General features: G+C 41.7%; 1 protein-coding gene across 1 annotated transcript in view; it reads left to right on the top strand.

Moving 5' to 3' along the window:
• L3mbtl4 (L3MBTL histone methyl-lysine binding protein 4) overlaps nucleotides 1–22,386 on the top strand; it is a 337,842-nt gene that overhangs the window by 257,727 nt on the left and 57,729 nt on the right. The gene's annotated exons all lie outside the window — the stretch shown is intronic.

The raw sequence follows: 22,386 nt of genomic DNA, 5'->3' as shown, positions 1-22,386 counted from the left end.
AAAGTCACACTAAAGTAGCAACTGGTAGGAAGTCAGCACATTCAACCTGGACATGCTGCAGAAAAGGATGATTCATAGCCTGGAGGAGCAAACACACGGTAGCATCACATGGCTCAGAACAGCACACAATTTACAGCCAACAAATTGATGCTTTCTGAAATGTTCCGTCTAATACCTCTATACTGTGTTGAAGGACTTCAGATAAGGGCACTGCTGCATTCTCTGTGGGAAATGAGCTGAAGGTGGTTTTTATCTTCTCTGCAGCCAGAAAACCTGTGACTGGACATTGCAGGATGGTAGAATAATCTGTTTGAGACAGTGCTGTGCTAGTCTTAGCAGGGATGTCAGAATACAAGATACCTTATGAAATCAAAACTAAAACAATGCCTAGTGGCCATTCTGCTTCAATGGAGGGTGGCAAAAATTTGAACCAGAACTTAGGACTTGGATTGTGTGTAACGTTTCTCTGTGCTCACAAACTCCAGCCTCTAATAATGGACAAGTGGGGACAATAAGTATTTTTACAGGGCAGTTTGGCCAAAGAGCCAATATGAAATTGGAATATTGAAGCACTTGGACAAATGGAAATTTTTAAGTAATTTGTTAGTGCATTGAATATTTCACAACAATAACCCTATTGTACTTATAAAAGAAAACATCAGCTTTTAGCTGTCTAGCTGTTTACAATGCCTAGTGTGGTGACAGCATAGTCTGTGTTTGTGTGTCTGCTTTTAAGTACTGAGTTTTAAGAACTCGTCAAATGCAAGGAAGTTTCATTGAAACTGTGGGAAATTGGGTAACAATGAATTAAAGGAGAAATTTAAGACAGACATTTTATTTGGCAAAATTTTAATGAGGAGGCACATAAAATGCATTGTTCCTATTTGAATGAGTCTGGAAAGTAGTGTTTGGCATCTTGGAAACTTTTGGATCAAAACATAGTCTTTCTTTTCTTCCTTCTATCTTCTTTGAAATGAATTTTAAAACTACCCACAAGTATCGAGGTCCATGCAAGACTGAGGGAGGAGACCTAACTGAAAAGCATATTTGCACCACTTCTGTTAAAAGCTTTTTTTATTAAAGAAAACCTAATATTTCATTTGTTTATTAAAAGTAGAATTAACTTTTAAATAATTAGCCCTGCTTTCTCTGATTTAGCAGGCCTAGCTTTCTGCAACTTGTCTCTGTGTTTCCCAAGTAGATTATATGTGGGCTTCATGCTTCATTCAGAAGATATGAATAGGTATACAATAAAAAAAAATCCTTTACCTAACCCTATCCCTTCAGTCTCCAGTTCTCCTATCAAGGGTCTCTCTTCTAATTTTTTTTATTATTATGATGAAACAGCCTGACCAAAACCTACAGTTTGGAGGAAAGGGTTTCTTTGACTTGCAATGGAAGGTCACAGTCCATCATGAGGTAAGAATTCAAGGCACACCTGTTTATTACTCTACCTAGCATTGCCTCTAACCAGGGAACTCATTCACAGCTAAGGAAGTACAGTAGAAACCATGGAGGAGGCTGCTTGCTGGCTAGTGGTCCATATTGTTCTTAGTTAGCTTTCTTATAGAGTTCAGAGTCATTTGCCTAGGGATAGTACTACCTACAGTGGGCTGGAGTGCTCCTACATCAATTAACAATGAGGACAACTTCCTACAGACATGCTCACAGGATAATCTGATAGAGGCAATTCTTCTCAGAAGCCAATAGGCTGGATCAAATAAACAGAGCTACCAAGGCAGTATCTTTCCAAAGGCATGTTATAGTTTTTAATATTTATTTACTTTTGGTTTTTCAAGACAGGGTTTCTCTGTATAGCCTTGGCTGTCCTGGAACTCACTCTGTAGATCAGGCTGGCCTCAAACTCAGAAATCCGCCTGCCTCTGCCTCCCTAGTTTTTATAGTATGTGTGGATACACAGCATGTGTGCACACAGATGGTCACATACACATTGTCATTTTGCCATAGAGGTTCAGCTCCCTTTAGACTTCCTTTGTATGAGGTGTGAAGTGGAGGCTTAACCAGATTTTGTCACACTGCCTGTTCAGTTCTCCTACACAACTAACGGGAGCCCGGCTCAGTCCCAGTGATTAAAACCACACCTTCATCAGATATCAAAGTGCCTTACTTTGTCATGGCTCTTGTTTGACAGAGCCTTATGGAAGCAGGCTGGCCTAGAATTCACAAACCAGCATTGAGCTCCTGATCTTCCGGCCTCCACCTCCTTCCTGGCACTAAGATAGCAGGCTCTACAGTAGATCATTTCCATTATTGGCCCTGTCTACCCACAATCTCCATTTAAATCTCACTGCTACTCTGCAGTCTCTCTCACTCTCTCTTCTTGCTTTTTCTTTCTTTCTTTCTTTCTTTCTTTCTTTCTTTCTTTCTTTCTTTCTTTCTTTCTTTCTTTCTTTCTTTCTTTCTTCCTTCCTTCCTTTCTTTCTTTCTTGTGCTCTCTCTTCTCTCTCTCTCTCTCTCTCTCTCTCTCTCTCTCTCTCTCTCTCTCTCACACACACACACACACACACACACAAAACACCACATGCACGTGTATCCACATAGGCATACAGTCACACACAAAGACACATGCACACACAAACCCACATATATACAGACACAAACACACATGTATATAAGTTTGAGATTACATTACACTTTCGTCTGGCTTTGTATTTCCAGTGTAAGAACTTGAGCTTAACAACTCGTTCCCTGCTCAGAAGAGTTCCTGACTGTCCATTAAGAGTATTTAAAGTTTTAATGTCTTAGAAATTATCCCTTCCTTCAAGTGTGTTGCTGTAGAGTTTGTGCTTCAGTTGCCACAGTCAATGAAGTAGGGTGTTGGCACTCCAGCTAGACTCCTTGTTCATAAATGCTGTCAATTTCTATGTATTAGTTTTGATCTTATTGTTACATTGCATTCTGATTTGTGGTTCATTTGTGATTAGTCTTGAGTTTCTAGATCTACAAATACCTGTGATTTTTACCTATTAAAAATCTGTTTTCTTGGCTTCCCTTAACTGAAGTCCTTAGGCAGTAAAACGCTGTGTTTGTGTTCTTTTTAACAGGGTCTTCCGAGGCTATGAAGGTCTGTCTGTGTGTGATGATTTAGAACCCCTTCTTTAAACCCACCTTCAGTTTTAGTGCTGTAATGTCTTTCTGAAAGTCTAGACAAGTAAACAATAATGCATTGGGTACATATGAAACAGTGTGGCAGAAGTTGGCCACCGCTTTAGTGATTAAAAATCCCTGCTTTGTAGGCTTTCTGACAAATTCCATCCAATGTTGAGAAAGAAAAAAAGAGGTTAAATTACACAAGTTTAAAATTATCTAGTTTAAAATCATATACGGTGTTATTTTAATATTGAGCATGTTTCAACGTGGTCTCATTATCTGGAAATTGCTAACCTTGTCAGGAACTAAATTAAATGTTTTTCCTTGTGTAACTTAATTCAGCAGGGACTCCAGTGTCATAATTTCACTGAGTCTCACGAGTATAAACATTAGCCATATCACTGGTGAGTGGACATGCAAGTTAATTAAGAGCCCCGGTTGAGAGAAGATTAGTAATCATGGGGGGTTTGTAGTTTAATTTAACATAGGGTAAGGAAATTAATACAAGAAGTTATGAATTTGGTCTCAGCTCAGGAACCAATTTGTTGTACAGCCCTTGGCAAATACCCTAACCTCTTTTATTTAATATTTTCATTTTGTGAGTGAAAACTGAATTATTAAATATTTAATGTTTAATTATTATATATTATACATATAAAGTACTCAGCTCTTGTATTTGCGATATTCTTCTGTAGTCCACCCCAAACAGCTCTTGGTATATGTCTGCTTACCCATAATGGTCATAACTGGTAAGGTCTCACAATTTTCTGCTCTTCCAGCAGAATGAAGGATCAGCTGGGAGAGGAGCCCGTGGCCACAGGGTTTTAATCAGCTCCCCGGAGCATGTACCAAATTGACTCCCTTCATTTCCCTATCTCCTCAGAAGTGGGGAAACTTAACTCTTCCCTTTTGCTAGCAGCACAAAGTTGGGAGCGTCAGATGATAACTTGTCCCCTAGGAGATCCCAGTGCCGCAGAGCACACAGAGCTCAGTAAATGGTTGACTGAAACAGTACTCCAAAAAGACCTTGAGCAAAATGCCACTTATGCTTCTCCCTAGCCATGTAACTCACTCAAGGAACACAGCAATGGCAGGCATGTAGGCTTATATAAGACCCAGTCATATGCATCTGAGCATACACTTCCCCCACTCAAAATCAGCTGGCTGTGGAAGTATCTGCATAACAATGTTTATTGCAGTTTAGTGGCCAGCTTACTGAATCAGCCAGATGACCTTCAACAAAGAGAAGGGTAAAGAAACAATAGTATATACACACAATGGATGACGTTTTACTCCACTTTAAAGAGTCAAATCATGACATTTTCAGAAGAAGCCAGACTTAGACAAATAGCAAGTTTTCTTTTCCTGATATGTATGTAGTGTCTAGAAAAACAAAATAATATGAAGCTTAAAAAAGAAAGATGGGAGATTTGGAGGGAAAGAAGATATAAGGATCAGGGAGCAGAGATAAATAAAAGGGCACATAGAAGGTATGCTTATTACACTAGTACAGTGTGTATATACTGAGAAACAGCACACTGGGACCCTTCGCTTTATGCAGTTAGTATAAGGCAATAGCATAAAGAAAAAAATTACAGACCAAGCCTTTCACCTTCCTCCTTTGTAGCACGTCACAGTTTTTTTTTTTTTTTATTTCTGTGTTATGCCCTTTTCTCTAGCCTTTTAAAGATAGAAAAACAGAGGGACTGTGGGAAGATGGCCCACGAGAAACGTGAGTATCACAGAGATGGATTTTCAGACACACTTGAGTCTTATTTATCTGCAGCTGACACAATTTAGGATGATTCAATATAAGCATTGGTATATAGATACTTCCATCGCTGTTATTATTCCGTTGGCTGTCAGACAGGGGAGGCACAAAATAGTCACAAGCATTAAAAGGCAGAGAAGTCCAGAACGCACTGGGCAGTGCTGAGTGGCACACACTGAAGGCCTGGGAACAGTTACATTTAGACACTGAGAACAGCTGGAATGTGTGCACATGGAGATGTGAAGATAGCTTGTCTCAAGGTGGATTCTTGTTGGGAAAACCAGTTACTTGGTGTGGGGTGAGGAATGGGGACCCTGGGGCCAGGCACTGCCTGATCCTTGAGAGCTCCAGAGGAGGAGCAGAAGTGATCTTAGCCAAGGAACAGTGGCCTTGGAGTATGTCTGTCTGTCTGCCCCTCATGCACGGGAGATCAGCCCAGCACCCTGCTCTCAGTGCTCAGCCCAGCAGTTTAGTTCTAGAAAAGTCTTGATTGTGATCTTATTTTGTTTTCATCTGGAAAACAAAGATCCAATTGTTAAAGTCTCTTTCTAAAATTGTGACTTTCCTGAGGTGTTTGAAGGGAACATAGGGGAAAATCAGCAATCCTACTCACAGGGATAAGTAGCTCTTTGAAAGAGAGGAGTGGAAATTACTTTTAAATATACCATGTGACCATTTAGCTAAATGAGGGACTACCCTGAACTTTACTTTCAAGTCTGTAACATTTTCACAACCATAAACTCCGTGCCAGAATATGTGGTGGCTTTAATTAGCTGCCCTGTTGTGCAAAACTAGCAACCAGACTGAATATGAGGCCCTTTAAAATGCTCGTTGACTTGAGTAATTGGGGTGGGGGAGGAGAGAAAGAAGAAAGAATCCTTTTAAGCATCATCCTGCAACTAACTTCATCTTGGCAAAGTTAATTTTAACTAGAATCTGGGGAAGGGATACAAAGTATACTATTACATTTTGTTTCTTGGCTTAGAAAAATGAATATGGCCAGCACTAATTAATTAGCACAGACAGTATTCATGCAGTGGCTTCTTTCAGATAATGTGCCTTAGAGGGGAACAAGAAGGCAGTTTTTGTTATTTTGTGGGCTTTCAGTGTCTGTGATTTAACAAAGCAATATCCTAGAATATATTAGGGAACAGCAATGACAGATTCATTTTCTACTCTGTGCCCTGAAAAGCCATTTATGCAAATGCAAATGCTGTGTTTGTAATGTAAAAGCTGCTGGGAGATTTGGGTCTCTCACTCACTTGGTGTTTGAAAGACAGTGGTTTGAGGGAAACCTGGGGAGGGAAAGCAGGGAGTCCAAGATGGGGAGCTGGTCACTAGCAGACCCCAGGTGCTCACTTTAGTGACCCTCCACACTTCCAAATATGGATGTTTAAAGTAATTGCTTTGTCAATGCTGTTAAAGAATGAAATAGGGAGAAGTGTATAGTTGGGGGGTAACTATCAACCATATCAGTTTGGATATTTACTACAATCCCTGGCCTCAACACTTTCCAAATCCATCCTCACCTCCCAACACCCCAGCCATTTTGTGTTTTTTTTTCTTTCTCCTCTTCCTCTTCCTCTACCGTTAATGACCCATTGACTTTAATTTGTGCTGTGGGTATACTCCTTGGTATGGGGACATTCATTGTATTTTCATTGATTTATCAGGAACCACACCACTAAATAAAACTTACTCTCCCTTCTCAAGAAGCCACCAATGGGCTCCTCAGTTAAGGGAAGAGTCAGTGAAGGCCCTCCTTCACATGTTAAACATTGACTGGCTTGATTTTATCTCTGTAGTTGCAAAAAGCAAGAGTGTACTTGTCTTTAAAGGTTTATTTTTCTTAGTTTGTGTGTGTGTGTGTGTATTTATTGGTATGTGTGTTTGTGTGTGTGTGTGTGTGTGCACCACATGCAAACAGTTCCCATGGAGGCCAAAAGAAGGCATCAGATCTCCAAGAACTGAAGTTACAGACAATTGTGAGCTGCCATGTAGGTGCTGGGAACTGAACCCAGGACCTCTGCAAGAGTAGCAATTGCTCGTAACTACTGGGCCATCTCTCCAGTGCCTGTCCCTCTTAGGATTTATTTGCGGATACACTTATTTTTAATGCTGACATGAATTTCTCACATGGAAAATATGATATGAATAAGCCACAGTGGTAAGTTTTTTAGAATGAGAATCATAAAAATTGCCAAAGTATAGGAATTAAATGTTTTCACAGGTGTGATGTTGCACGAGAAAGTACATTATTCCCAACCTTAAACCTGCCACTCATTAACTGCACAAGCTTGACAAGTTCCTTACTGTGTCTGGCTTTAGTTCCCACCTGGAATAGTAGTATTAGGTAGGTTTATATCAGTTTAGTTAGTAACCAAGTGAGGTAACACTTGTGAGGTACAGTAGATATGTTACTTTAAAATGCTTCTTAAAAGATACTTTAACAACGTAGAGCCTGGACCACTAGTCTACAGAAAAATGGAATATTTTATTTTCTAACAAAAACAAAAGAAAATCCCAGACCAATGCTTTCATGGGGTTTGTAAACAGTGGTACTGACCGAGTTCTTATAGCACTTTGTACTTTTACTTCTTGATTTATTTACTTTCTCTTTCTAAAAGGCTAAATTCCTGCATGATAAACCAGTCCACTTATTTGTCTTCCTCTTTATCCATTCTAGTGAAAGGGGAAGGACATGACTTGTTTTTTGTTAGTCTTTCTTCTCTTCCATTTGAGATTTAAAGATTCTCTAAGATATAAAAACATTCTCACATCTTCCCATCTTCAGCTGGCATTCTCAGATGTAAAACCACCTTCCTCTTTTCCTACATTCCAATTACTGCTGCCTGCAAAGGGAATAAGAGCAACTGTTCCAGCGTAGTGTCTCCTACAGAAGTCAGTCTGTCTAGCCACATAAATGATCTCTTTCAAGCTCTTAGTACACTGCATCATTATTGGAGACGAGCAGCATCTAGAGCCTAGGGAATAAACTCACCTGTGCTGAGCCCTGACAACCTGCCAGCACCACTCTAAAGACGTGGAACTACAGCCTCAACATTCTCACAGCATCTAACGAATAGCCCAAAGCTCAAGGGTCTTAAGGGATTCATTCAAGATCTGGACATCAAAAGCAGAGATAGCAAGAGTCCTTCCAAGCAGCATGACTATGAAGCCTCCAGTCCAAACACACAAGATCACTGGCAGTAACACCCTCTCCATTGCAAACAAATTTCAGGAATGTGTTCAGGTATATAGCACAGTGAAATCAAAACATTTTAAGATATGCATTTGATATAGATACTTATGTGCACTAAGTTACACTAAGCCAAATTGCTTAATATATGCAATTTAACTTTTGTAAAACATCAAATGTTCTAAGGAACTGTCATCAGTTTTCTCTGTCTGACTTCTCTCTCACTGCAGTGCAGGAATGCATGTGCCTCAGAGCTGTCCTTTTTGACTGTGAACCAAAGACAAACAAAGTTTAACACTTTAAGATGGATAATGTTGAAAATAGAATAGAAAAGGATTTTTCTCCTCCCAAAGTGGAAACCACGTTCACCAAGCATGTGAAGAACTGCTTCCAGATGACTGACCAGAAGGCTTTGCAAGAACTCTAGCAGAGGAGATAGTCTCTTCAAGAAATGTTTTAGACAGTGTGAAATATTCTATCATATTTCATGTCTGTATCAATTGATTTCTGACTGTACCTTCTAAGGTTCCAACTTTCCTACAGTGTTTGATAGATGCTGTCCAGTTTCCATTGGAAAGAACATGCTGTCTAAGCGCCAGCTCAGTTTTCAAAGATAGAATTCCACCCTGTATTTGGTTGTAAGTATGAATGGAATGTTATGATAGGACATAGTCATAGTGGTGCTCAGACATGGAAATGGTGGAGAAACAAAAACAAACATATGAAATAAACTCAGTGTGCTGGTTTGAATATGCTTAGGCCATTGGAAATAGCACTATTAGGAGGTGTGCGTGGGCCTTCTTGGAGTGGGTGTGGCCTTCTTAGAGGAAGTGCATCACTGTGGGGTGGACTTTGAAGCTCTGCCAATTCTAAGAGAGAAAGTCTTCTCCTGGCTGCTTTCATATCAAAATATAGAACTCTTGGCACCTCTAGCACCATGTCTACCTAGACGCTGCTATACTCCCTGCCATGATGATAATGGACTGAATCTCTCTGAACCTATAAGCCAGCACCAATTAAATGTTGTCCTCTATGAGAGTTGCCTTGGTCATGGTGTCTTTTCACAGTAATGGAATTCTAACCAAGGCAGAAATTGGTACCAGAAGTTGGGTATTGCTGTAAGAGGCCTGACATGCTTTTGTTTGGAGAAATTTGGATTTGGGGACCTTGTAAAGCAATGGAATGCTTTAAATGGGGCTTAATGGGCCATACTAGTATAACCACAGAAGATAGTGTTCCTGAGGGTTTTTTGAACTATGGAGACTTAGCTCAAGAGGCTTTAGAGGAGAAGAATTTTAGTACGTGGCCTTCTTGTTATATTTTGGTGAAGAATGTGGCTGCTTTTTGCCATTGTCTGAAGAGTCTACCTGAGGTTAAGGTAAGGAAATGTTGATGAATTATATTGACAAAAAAAGACTCAGAAAACTCCAGCATACATTTTGTCTTCTGGTTTACTCTCACAAAGAGCATTCTGATCAAGCCTAGAAAGGAATAATTCAAATGTATGGTTCAAGTAATTAAAGGACACCAGGAAGTATGATGGAACTGAATCCTGTGTTTGAGGAGATTGACAGATAAAGGGAGTGGTGAGTTTGGGGCAAGATCCTACCCAGCTGAGGTAATTGCATATGCATTTGGTATTTAAAAAGGAATGATTATATTCTGTTGAGCATTATTATTACTTGGTTATTGTTTTCATTTGGACTTTTAATCTGGAATGAACTACAATCCAGAATTGGAGGGCATGGACTTTTGATCCAGATCTTGAGAAAGAGTGGCCATGAAAAGCTTAGATCCAGGCATGGAAGTTCACACCTTTAATCCCAGGAGAGAGAGACAAGCAGATCTCTGAGTTCAAGATCAATCTACAAAGCAAGTTCCAGGACAGCCAAGCTTAGGCAGTGAAGGAATTGGGAAACAAAGTGTGTGATAGTTTAATAGAACAAGAGTGTGACATTCTAGCTCCAGAAATCATCAGAACTTGGCAGCCTCAGCCATGCGGCTTTGGCTTTAGAGTCAAGAATGGGATACACTGGGACAATTGATACTAGTTAGTAGGAGCTAAGAAATCAGCAGTAATTAAGAAGAGACCAGCATCAGGATGGTTTGAAAAAGTCAATGAGGTCTAAACCCTATCTAAAACACTCAGGATTTCAATGACGTCAAAAGAAAAGAAAAAATAGTAACACATGTTCTTGGTATTAGGTATGATAATCCACATAAGGCTGGGAGTGAAGTGCCCAGCCCATACACAGGGGTGGATAGTGACTTTATTGACTTTTTTTTTTTTGTTACTGTGACAAAACTCTATAGCCAAAAGCAATTTATAGAAGAAAGAATTTAGTTTGTTTGTGACTCCAAAGGAAAAGTCTACAATAACAGTGGGAAATAGCAGCAAACTTCTGGAACAAGAAGCTGAGAGATCACTGTTACAACTGAAAGCAGGAAGCAGAGAAATGGGATAAGGCTGTGAACCCTTGAGACCTGCTCTCTGTGACATACTTGCCCCCCCCCCCCGAAAGACTGTATGTCCTCCCATAACTTCCCACAATCAACTCTACCATCTATGGACTAAGTGTTCAATGTCTGTGCCTATGAGGGGCATGTCTCATCTATACCAGTACAATGACATTCCAGGGACTAGTACTTAGACTGTTGCAGCATCATCTATAACTTGTTGGCTGGTGTAAAACATGGAAAGGTTATCAATGTGGCCAGAAGATATGTGATCAGATTTGCATTTTGTGAGTAAAAGTAGTCTTAATAGCATCATGGGGACAGTAGTTGGTAAGACAAGATGGGAGACAAAGGTAAAAGGCCAGACACAAGAAGGCTTGCAAAACAGTGGGGCTGGGACTGTGGTATACTCCTCCAGATTCTGCAGAGGAGGAATTTGAGGGTTTGGCTCACCAGCTGATTGTGGATGTATGTCATAAAGCTACATATGACCTAGGGACTCCAGTAGCCAGGTATTCATTGATATAATCAGCCAAATGTAGAAAATACACAATGGAAAAAATAAATTTGATGAAGATGATGAGTCCAGTTTGGGAAAAGCTGAATTTTAGATTTCATTGGCAACATGGTTTAGAAGCCCTATCTGGCATCTGCGTGGACAATGGGGATTTGAAAAGAGAGTGTAGCCAGGGTGTAGTTTCATAATAAAGTGGCAGGTACTGGCATGCTGTGCATAAGTATCTGGATTTGATCCCCACTGAGAGGAAGGGAGGGGAAGGGGGATAAAAGGTATGTGTGTCTGTCATGGGAAGGAAAGGTAAACACACATAAGATGGGAAGGAGGACATGTGGGCAGGAAGAAGAGAGGACAGGGCAGAGAGAAGATGGCTTAAAGAGAACCTCCATCACATGGCTCCTAGCCAACGCTCATTGAGGATCTGAGGAAGAAGCTGGGGTAGGATAGAAAGGAAGAAGTGATAGACAGGGCACAATGCTAAAAGACAGAGCCAAGAAGGGAAACAGACTGGAAAGGCAGACCTCACTGGAGAGGACTGAGGAGAGGCAGGCCTCACTGGAGAGGACCAAGAGGCAGGCCTCACTGGAGGGAACTGAGGAGAGGCAGGTCTCACTGGAGAGAACTGAGGAGAGGCAGGCCTCACTGGAGAGAACTGAGGAGAGGCAGGCCTCACTGGAGAGAATTCAGGAGAGGCAGGCCTCACTGGAGAGAACTGAGGAGAGGCAGGCCTCACTGGAGAGAACTGAGGAGAGGCAGGCCTCACTGGAGAGAACTGAAGAGAGGCAGGCCTCACTGGAGAGGACCAAGAGGCAGGCCTCACTGGAGGGAACTGAGGAGAGGCAGGCCTCACTGGAGAGAACTGAGGAGAGGCAGGCCTCACTGGAGAGAACTGAGGAGAGGCAGGCCTCACTGGAAGGCACTGAGGAGAGGCAGGCCTCACTGGAGAGAACTGAGGAGAGGCAGGCCTCACTGGAGGGAACTGAGGAGAGGCAGGCCTCACTGGAGAGAACTGAGGAGAGGCAGGCCTCACTGTAGAGGACTGAAAAGAGACAGAACTCACTAGAGAGGACTGAGGAGAGGCAGAGCACACTGGAGAGTACAGAGGAGAGTTAGGCTTCACTAGAGAGGACTGAACAAAGCTGAGTCACGCACAGGATGAAGCCTTCTCAGCTTCTGCTGTTTGTCTACAGAGCATGGTTTGAACGTTACTGTGGAGGTCAATGTGGAGAGATCCTTTGTCCACTTCTCAAGCAGCCTGAACACTGCCACTTAGTTACCTCCATGCAGAGTGCCATGAAAGGTAGGCTTCTGCCAGAGAGGGGTTCCTGTCAGAGATGGCAGAGTGACATACCACAGCACTTTCCTACAGAGCATCTCTGAGTTAGTGACTCACGGTCCACGGATTTTGTCTCCTTCAGCCTGTGTCTCTGTTATTCCTTCCTGACTTTGCAGTAAACCTGATTCCTCCCTGCAGGTATGCCTACACGTCTGATCAGCCTCAGCTATGAGAAAATACACTAGAAAAAGAAAGGGGGGCCTCTATCAAGCTCTGAATCTAGATGAGGAGACTCAGGCTTAAAGCATGACTTCTTATTAGCAAGCTTTAGTTTCACGTCTTCGGCTTGAGAGGCCAGCACGCCTGTCTCCTCTCATATCAATGCATACTATGTTGAGCTTTCCCAGGACTCTGCTGCCTTGGAGACTGGTTTGGTCTTTGAAGTTCCTCTCACCCTCATAAAATCTTCCCTGTGGCTCCCTTAACATCATCTCTACAGTGGTCCTTCCTTTGGTCACTTCTCTTTGCTTTGACCCCACCTCTGCCTCCTCTTTCTCTGTGGTATTAAACACAATGTCACAGAGCCCTTTTTTTTCCAGTGAACCTAGCTGTGATGACTCCCAAGTTCTACCTCAAGTTCAATTCTTACCCAAGAGTTCCTCTGCTTAACAAGCTTGTACACCTCACGTACACAAAACTCATCCAGAACTGAACTGGTTTAACCCTCTAAACCAGAAACTGGACTCACTCTTAGCCACTTGCCTAAGCCAGAAATCTAGGATCACCTTAAATATCCCTCCCTAAACTCTTAGAGCTGATCCAAAACCAAACCTATTGAACCCTCCTGATCTCCTCACTGTGTGCCTTCACTGCTCATGGCGTACCCTGGCCCCTCACTTTGACTACAGAATGGCATTGTCCTTAAATGTGGTAAAAGTCCTTCAATATCATTCCTCTCTGTAGCTGAAGTATCTTTTAAGTGGCATCTTTGCCACTCAAGGTAAAGTTCCTGGCATGCCTGGAACAGGCTTTCAAAGACCCTCCTGGTACTGTCTCCAGCCCCTTATCCATGACTCCTACCCCCTTCTATTTTCAGCTTCCTTGTCCTGGTGAGCCCTTCTGTTCTTTTCTCCCATCTACTTTATGCCTGGCTGCCTCAGAATCAACCTTGATTCTCTGCATGGATACCTCTCTTTCACTTCTACTGACACCACCCTTACTTCCCCCCTTTCCACTGGAATGTGGACATCTGTTTTTCAAAATCAAAACCTGCTCTATTTAAATGCTCAATGTAAATGCTTTATTTACATTGTTTTTGTTGTAACTTACTTCTCTAGTCTTCATAGAGAACCAATGCTCCCTGGGGGCAGGAGTCATGCCTAGCTTGTTCAAACCCCTGCCTGTGGTGCCCGTCACGGAATATGGAATAAACCTGAATGGAATAAATTGTGATGCTTGAGAATATAGATGTATTAAAATGCATATATCTTTATACTCTTATAAGTAAAAGATAAATACTTTTCATAAGCATAGCAATAGAAATATATACAAAATCCAAATTAGTATAGAACAGACAGTGGTTAACTAAAGAAGGCCCAAAGAGGAATTTAAAAGATGTCATCTTCTCGACATGACAGGAATATCGCACATATCGAATCTTACCAATATGAGCTCTATGAGCCTAAACAAGCCCCGTATTATGACAACAGTCAATGTGCCTTGAGGACAAGGAAATTTCTCAAGCTCCATCCCTAGGCAAATATATACAGGCAACAAATGGGTATTGAGAGAGGAAGACACAGTTTTCCCCTCAAGGAAGATCCCACTGAAAGGTCCTCCAGTTCCAACTGGTCAGCCCTAAATGTGTGTGTCTACGAGCTACAATCAGTGAACTCAGTGGATTCTAGGCAAGTGTATGTGTGCATACATGTATGTGTATATTAGTTATGTATATTTAATAGCAATTATGGAGAGGTCATGAATTTGAGGTGGGATTGGGGTATAGAAGAGGAGTTGCAGGGGTAGTTGGAAGGAAGAGTGGAAATGGTATGAATACAGTGCTCATGTATAATATTCTCAAAAGAAGGAGAGGAAAGAAGGAAGAAAAAGAAGTGGAGGAGGAAGAGGAGGAAATGAGGAAGAGGAGGAGGAAAGAAGAGGAAGAGGAGGATGAAGAACAAGGAGAAAGAAAATAAGAAAGAAGTAGAAAAAGAAGATGAAGGGAAGAGAAGGGGAAGAAGAAAGAGGAGAAAAAAGGAAGAAAAGGAAGAGGAGGAAGAGGAGAAGGACTAAAGAAAGAAAAGGAATAAGACAAAGAAGAGGAGGAAAGAAAGTAAAAGGGAAAAAAGAAGGAAGAGGAAAAGTAGGAGGAGAAGGAGGAAGAGGAAGAAGAAGCAAAAGTAGTAAATGGAGTCAACTGAGAGCCAGCTGTGGACAGAGTCCTGCTAACCAGCTTTTCACCTTGGGATATGTAACTCTGATCATTAAAATTCTATTCTATAAAGATGTAGAGGATAACACTTCACAAACCTGTGTGGAGGATTCAAAAGAGTAGGTTAAGTGTCTGTATAGGAAGCATAATGCTTTGTAGGTGTCCAAAACCCAAAAGCTATTTTATCCCCCAAGTGAATGTGAAGCTTTATGCACAGTCTTGAATGTACCTGGAAATAAATGAGAGAAATAGAATCTATTATAAAATTACAACTTCAGCCTGAGTCAAGAGAAGGAAGTCCCTAAACTAGAGTCTGAGAGATCACGGACCCCTTGTCTCTATTAAACTCTAATAAATGGTTAAGAACACATGGAGAAACTTCATAACACAAAAGCCCTTAAATTCCAGCCTGGGGGAATTATTTGCTCTGCTGCCTCTCTGCAATAGAAGATTACCAGTGCATAGAGTGTCTTGATTCATCTTCAATTTATATTCTTTATAATATGATGTATTAAATTTCTTCCCTGTGCCTCAACTTTACCACCCTTAGACAAGCAACTTTATATTTAAAAACAAAGAAACAAACAAAATCAGCATATGTGGCTTAATACTACAAGGCAGAAATGCTTTTGGAAATACATTATTATAACCCTGATCAAAAGCTAAAGGTAATACCAATGTATTTTTAGTGCCCTGGGAAAAGATATGTCCTGTAAATCTAGTCTCTACAGTACTGGTTATACAAAGTGTCTCCATTCTTTAATTCTAAGAGATGATGTCCAGCACTTTGGTGTTCCTTTCAGAATGTTGTCAGATTGATTTCAGTTTGCCGGGTGCCTGATTATCATTCATTAACTTTCTCACCATCAGGCAACTTGGATAGAATCTCATTTCTTCCTTTAATATTGGACTAGTCAAACAGTGCTTTCCAGTTTTCTTTCAAATCATAAGTCTTGCTGAGTACACTGCACAGGCATAGAATTGGTTTGATGTTCTCCAAGCATTCACCTAGCTATCTAAGAACTCATGCTCCTGTTCAGTTGTATGGAGGTGGTTATTTCTGTAGGACTAATGCCCATGGGCCCTTGGAGTTCTGAGTAAGAAGGAAATGGCTAGGTTTTACCCATTTGACAGGAACAACTGTTCCCATTATGCAAGTATGTGAAGCATCTAAGTGAGGACCACTGAAGTCATTATTAGTTGTTACTAACTGCCCAAGTTTTGTATCATGACTGGAATGTTGACCTCCATGTATAGCAATGGGGCCTTGGTGTGAGGCTGCACTGCCACCAGTCCGTGGTTCTAGCCGATGCAGCCAGGAGTCAGCCTGGCTGTGCTTCAGAGTTAGGACCCAGATAGCATTTATATCAGAGCCTATGGCTTTTTCAGCCCCACTCAAGTTACTACCACTATGACACTGTGGAAATAGAAGCAGATGAATACATATGTCTATAATTCTATAATTGACTTGTATAGCTCAAGTCAGGCTCGTCCTCCAGCAAACCCCAGGCTGACTTTCTAATCTCCTCTTCTGCTTCAGGACTCTCTGCCATCTGACATTCATGTCTGCATCTCGCACGGTCTCCGCTCTCCTTTATCCTCCAGCTTCTGAAACCCTAAGCATCTCTAGGCTTCACCCTAAACCTGTTTCCAGAGAGTCTAATTCAGTGGGGGTGGCTGGAGATGGGCCAGAAAACACTAACTGCAGTACACTCTGCATCCGCCTATTGTTTAAGTTTCTATTCTTTTCTAGTTCCCGAGCACAGGATTAATTGTTCCTTTCCCTTCATCCCATTACCTCACACTCTACGTGCTGCTGTGACGGACCCCTCTCCATGTCTGGCCTCTCATGTAATTGGCAGTACTCGGGCCCAGGACACACACTGTCTCCAGCTTCATGTCCCTGCCCTTAATTCATTGCCTGGCATAATTCAGAAAGTGTGCCAGGCAGACACTAGTGTTTGGTGACATAACATGTATTTATAATTTAAAATTACAGTGTAAATTCTAGAACAGTAAATAAAATTCCACAGCTGCTGCTCCATGACTCACTGCCAGTATCAAGAGTAGACTGGTTTCCTCTTATCTCCGGATGCTGCCAGTGGCGTTCCTCGCACTGTCCCTTTCTGAGACATTTTGCTGGTTGCCAGCAAGCCAAGGGTGTTCATTTTCATTTAAGCTGGCTCTCACCCATTTTGTGCATTTCTTTCAATTCCAGATTTTACAATATTTTTTCAGGATGGAGAAAGACAAAGTCCTCTGTTGGTAACATTAAATGCTTTAATCGTTCTCTTCTATTCTTTTTTGCCATTTTTTTTCTAAAATGTAGACTACGACCCTATGGACCCCTACACACCCCAGCAGGCCTGCAGGCCTCACTCCCAGACACTCGTTCATATAGACCTTTGCCACACCCTCTGCCCTGTGCCTCTCTACCCCCCAGCCTCCCTCCAGCCTGCTCCTCACATCACTTTCCTCTGCCTGCTGCTCTCACTCACCCCTCCCCTCTGCTTAGACAACCACACTCCCAGTCTTAGCTTTTCAGATTTCTTAGTTAGGGTTTCCCTTGCTGTGAAGAGACACCATGACCAACCCAACTCTTATAAAGGACAACATTTAGTTGGGGTGGGCTTACAGTTTCAGATGTTCGGTCCATCATCATCAAGGCAGGAAACAAGGCAGGGTCCAGGAAGGTATGGTGCTGAAGGTACTAAGAGTCCTGTATCTTGTTCTAAAGGCAGACAGGAAAAGACTACTTCCAGAAAGCTAGGGGGAGGGTCTCAAAGCCTGCCCCCTCAGTGACACACTTCCTTCAACAAGGTCGCACACCTACTCCAACAATAGTGCCACCCCCTTGCCTAAGCATATTCAAACTACCACATCAGATTAGGCAGAAGGAGGGCTCTGTTATGAGTTAGGATTCTCCCCTGTTCTATTTGGTCATCATAGATAAGGCCCACTTGACCAATCCTAGTGAACTTGCCTCTTCATAAATAAGTTCCCTTAGAGCATGTTGCACCTGAGAGCTGTATCATAGCTGGGTTTTTTGTTTTGGTTTGTGTTTGTTTTGTTTTGTGTTTTTGTTTTTCCTGACTACGTCTTATTCTTCCTGATTGACTAAATTTTAATGAATATCTTTGTTGAATGGCAAAAAAGACAAGATGGTTTATAGGTGGTGACATCAACAAAAGCAGCTACTTAGGAGAAAGAGGAGTCCTCTGGACTACACCCCACTGTACCTGGTAAAACATAGTGACTATGAGCTGGTTGGCTCTCCATGAATGTGCTCTTCCCCTGCCTTTCCCTGACCACTGGCATATTCTGTAAAAAAATAAAAGTACTTGCATTGAAGACACCAAAATGTCTCTAATTCAGAGGACAAGAAGACATGGCCCCTACTTGAAATGTTCCAAAAGAGATTTGAACACAGAAATATGACTGTACAGTTAAGAGAAGACCAGACGTTAGTACTTGGAATTGGTGACTATAGGATGAACCTCAAACCAGCCATCCTTTGAGGCCTCTGGCATCTGACCTGGAAATTGTTTCTTTTCATTTTGCTGCACAGGACCAGACCTGACTACCTCAACCAGGTGCTTATCTTCTGTGATGGTCGCAGGACACAGTGGGAAGACCTCTCTGGCCCTGATTAATTTATATGTGTTCTTTCTTCTCAAGTATCATTCTGTAGTCTCCTCTTATCCTTGACTTTACTTTCTCTGGCTTCAGCTACCTGCAGTCAACTGTTCAGAAATTCTTAAGTTGAAAATACCAGAAATAAATAATGGATGGATGGAAAGTTGTATACTTTGTGAGCAGCATGATGAAATGGCACACTGTCCGCCTTGCCAAACCTCTGATCATTTTGACAGCACATCCAAAGTGTCCATGAAAGCCACCTACTAACTGCCATCTTGGTTTTCATATTGACACAGTGTTACAGTGGTTTGAGTTCAAGTAAGTGATTGGTTTTATCGTTCTATTAATAATTGTTCTATTTTATTATTATTTATTGATAATCTCTTATTGTGCCTATTTAAATAAGTAAGATGTTTGTATATAGCCCTGGCACTATAAACAAGTGCAAGCTGTCAGAGACTATTTTGGGCTCTTGAGACATGTGTTGACTCTGCATTTTTAAGTTCTCACGCCCAGTGCAGAGTTGAGGGCCAGAATAGATATTTTAGAAAATAGTCATTCCTAGCTGGTGTAGTAAACAACAGCTTCCATAAGACAACAAGTAAAGGGACACATTGAGGGTAGACATGTCCTTTGACTCTTGAGACATGAAAGAAAACATCCCCCAAGTACCACATAGCCAGGCATGGTATATTTGCTTTGCACCAGTCATCCCATCCTTTCCTCATGAAAGCATTACATGCACCATGATTCCTTAACCTGTGTCTCCTCCCACATCTTCAGCTCTGGACTTCTTCATTTAAATTTGAGTTACTTGAAAACCTTTCCCTTTTTCAGACCTTCCTTTCTTTCTTTAGAGAGTCCCTTTGAGGTATGACACTCCCACCATAGACCTTCTCTTTGCCCCGGTTTCTCTATCTGGGAATGACACCTCCTTATTCCAACTATAGCCTGAAGCCAGACTAACAGCCATGGCTTCTCTATGGGCATCGCCCTATCTGGAGAAGCAGGGTCCTATTGACTCCACCTCTTGGATTTTCTGTCCATCTGTGTCTCCCCATTTAAATTGAGACTACCCAAATCTGAGTGCCATCAAATCTCACCCAAATACCATGAGAGCCAGTCCTGTCTTTCATTTTCCTACCGCTGCTTTCACACAAACCACAGTGACATTTTGTTGTTTTTTTATTATATATTTTTTATTTTCTATATTCTTTGTTTACATTCCAAATGATTTCCCCTTTCCCAGTTCCCCCTCCACATATGTCCCATAAACCTTCTTCTCTCCAATAGCCAGAAGCTCAAAAGAACCCAGATGTCCCTCAATGGAGGAATGGATACAGAAAATGTGGTATATCATTTTATATATATCAGAGTCCATTTCTCTCCCACCAAAACAGTTTCTGCTTCCTTCTGAGACCCATCTGCGCTGTAGAATTGTAAACTGTTTATTCAATGACACTCTGCAACAAGGATGACTGAACAGGAAAATGAAGAGAATGAGTGACCTACTGGATGGGTGGGTCACCTCTATAGCAATTAAAGCTTGTTTGTTAAATATTTATTTATTTATTTATTTATTTAATGTATATGAGTGTACTGCCTCTCTCTTCAGACACACCAGAAGAGGGCATCTGATCCCATTACAGATGGCTATGAGTGACCATGTAGTTGCTGGGAATTGAACTCAGGACCTCTAGAAGAGCAATCAGTGCTCTTAACTGATGAGCCATCTCTCCAGCCCCACTTGTTTGTAATCTAGTCTTTTTTAAAACTTTTTTTTAAAAAAGGAAGATTGTACAGAATGTATCAATCATATGTGATTGTAAAGGTTGCTAAAGTATCACCATGGGGACTTTTATTTTTAAAATATATTTGTGTCATTATTTGTAAACAGCAACTATAAACATCACTAACAACACCATGTTAGGGTTAAAAGCACACTAACACCCCACAGTAGGCAGAATGAACAAGAAGTACTGAAATTTCTCAAAGGGGTAAAACAAGGCTCAGAGTAAAGAAACCTTTGGCTAATGGACTCATAGAGTTTTGACCTCTGAGGACAACTGGTTACTAGAAAACTAAGCAATTGTCTCTCTACCAGGAGACCACTGGGAGACAGGAACACAGATATCGAAGTGTATCATGAGAAAGGACAAATACCCCATCAACCACTTTTACTTGGTCAGTCATCTGGCAAATCATTTTGATTGTCCAGTATGTGTCTGGTCCTCAGGCAAAAGTGAAGGTGGTATCTCAGTGTTTGCACAGTGAGAGAGACAAACCAATTGAAACCATATGAAGTGTAAAATTAGAGATGCAGAAAAACCCCACAGGCCAGGCCTAGAAGGCACCACAGGACACATGACAAGGGACCTTTCCTTGTCAGGAGTGTCTGAGGACACTTTGTAGTGCCCATAATGCAGAATGACCTGGCATGCCAAGAGGCTGGGCTGACTGAAAAGGAGGGACAAGACTCCGAGCAGCAGCCTGAATGATTCTTAGAAGTTTGAGAACCTGTAGCAGACTACAGACCCAGCTGCATGCCAAGGAAAGGGGGCAGCAGTTCGTTAGAGTGGCCTGTGGATTTCATTCGGAGTCAGTGCAAGACTGCCATTCCTCCAGTTATAGTTGAAAGGTTAGGAGAGGAGGGAGACACTGTGGAAAACTGGGGGAAATAAAGAACATCACAGGACAGGAATGAGTGCCTGGAACTTGATCTTCCAAGAGCTGCCTCCTGGTGCCAGACCCCTCCTGTGAGAGCTTGCACCAGAGCTGTACATCATCAGTGACTTTAGTGAAGCACAAAAGGAGAAGAGAAGAGACAAGAAGGTTCCAGAAGAGTGGATCAGAGCTGGAACAAGAGAGATAAGCCTGCCTCAAAATGCAGGATTACAATGGTCTGATGATATAGACCCAAGGTAACTGCGTGTGTCCATACAGGGTCATACAATTTCAGAGAACAATGTTGTGGCTCAGCGACAGTCCACTGAGAAACTAGTGCACTTCATTGCCTCTAACAAAAACAAAACAAAACATTTCTTTCTGGGAACTCCCAGCAAAACTGATGGCTGTGATTTGAGCGTGGTCTACTGCAGAGTTTGTGGTTGAATACAATTCCCACAGTCTTAGGTTAATGGTATTAGGAAGGTAGAAAGTCTACCTACCATGTTCATCAGTGGGGCCTTTGCAAAGTAACTTGATAGACCACTGGGGCAGAGCCCCCACATGGAATCCTGAATTTTTTTTTTTTTTTGATGAAAACAGAAAACACACAGAGGGATACAAACACATTCCACTCTGATGTGATGTAATCCATGGGAACTTTCCAGAGCCTTTTCCATGCACTTAGACTTCTAGATTAAGCCTATGATCAAAACCAAACACCTTTGCTTTATCATTAACCAGCCTCATATATTCTATTATAGTAACAAAAAACTAACAAGCATTGGAATGAGATGCCTGTTTATACTTTCTTTTTAGTATTTTCCCTTCCCTTTCCTCCTTCCATGTCCTCCTATATACCCATCCTTGCTCTCTTTCAAATTCATGGACACATTCTTCATTAATTGTCATTACATGCATGTATGTACATTTTTATACTGTGAAGGTTTATATATGCTTAATCAAGGGAGTGGCACTATTAGGAGGTATGGCCTTGGAGTAGGTGTATCACTGTGGGTGTGTGCTTTAAGACCCTCATCCTAGCTGCCTGGAAGCGAGTCTTCTCCTAACAGCCTTCAAATGAAGATATAGATTTCTGAGCTCCTCTTGTACCATGCCTGCCTGGACACTCCCATAGCCCCTCCTTGATAATGGACTGAACATCTGAACCTGTAAGCCAGGCCCAATTGGCTGCTGTCCTTATAAGAGATGCCTTGGTCATGGTATCTGTTCACACAAGTAAAACCCTAACTAAGACATATACATATGTATTCATAAATATAATCTGCTCATTCTGTGTAATGTTACTTTGGTATAAGTT

This window comes from Apodemus sylvaticus, chromosome 9 (assembly GCF_947179515.1).
Source record: "Apodemus sylvaticus chromosome 9, mApoSyl1.1, whole genome shotgun sequence".
Lineage (NCBI taxonomy): Eukaryota > Metazoa > Chordata > Mammalia > Rodentia > Muridae > Apodemus > Apodemus sylvaticus.
This window is presented reverse-complemented; position numbering and strand designations above follow the sequence as displayed.